This window comes from Octopus bimaculoides, chromosome 3 (assembly GCF_001194135.2).
Source record: "Octopus bimaculoides isolate UCB-OBI-ISO-001 chromosome 3, ASM119413v2, whole genome shotgun sequence".
NCBI classification, from domain to species: Eukaryota; Metazoa; Mollusca; class Cephalopoda; order Octopoda; family Octopodidae; genus Octopus; species Octopus bimaculoides.
The window spans coordinates 135,057,760-135,058,546 of NC_068983.1; the positions used below are offsets into that span (position 1 = coordinate 135,057,760).

Sequence of the window (787 nt, forward strand, 5' to 3'; positions counted from 1 at the left end):
AAATTTTAGGTTTGCACTGAATCTTAACTTTTTGTTTTGGAATTAGACTAAGGTGACTAATTTTATCTATCAGATAAAATGTATTTTTTTACTAATTTCAGTTGAAATTTGATAGAATTACCTCCCTTGTTTTATATCCCTTGTTCTTGTTTAGTTTTCATATCAAAAGGATGGTAAGGTGTGTTTTAAGATGAAATTTAGCTGTTAGAAATAACAGCTCAAGCAACTCTACACAGGCTTTCTAAAACAAGTTGAGATGCTCATGCTTTATATTATTAGGAAATATAAAAGGGCAATATGTTGTGATTGTGAAAAAGAAATAGAAACTTCTAAGAAGGATTTTCCCCATGTAAACATTAATATCTATTTTTTCTCCCAACACCCTATATTTTATAAGATATTGGTATTGGGACAGCGGTACTGTTAGACATGGTCTGGGTCAATAATGGCCAAAACCTACCTAAGTTAATATAAATAAGTCAATCAACTCATTCTGTAAGCTTAATGATCCCGTTCATTGAATGGCACTTTACAAATGCTCCTTTTGCATGTTTGAAGGGAACAAAAACATTATTTCAATGAAACAGAAGCTAAATTTGCACAGTAATTCATTCTTGATATTTTCTTATATTATTCCATCCAGTATATACCCACTTTTAGATATTTCTGTAGATTTGTTTGTTTGGTCTTGTTAAATGTTTATGAAGGATTTCTATAATGAAATTATATTGAACCATAGTGCATTGTAATTCATATTTCTGTCTCATTCATTCTAATTCTGAAGATT

The 787-nt window shown here is 29.6% G+C and overlaps 1 protein-coding gene across 1 annotated transcript in view; it reads left to right on the forward strand.

Moving 5' to 3' along the window:
* The window catches only part of LOC106871998 (protein GDAP2 homolog), a 35,695-nt gene that overhangs the window by 26,319 nt on the left and 8,589 nt on the right, over positions 1-787 (forward strand). The window lies entirely within an intron of this gene.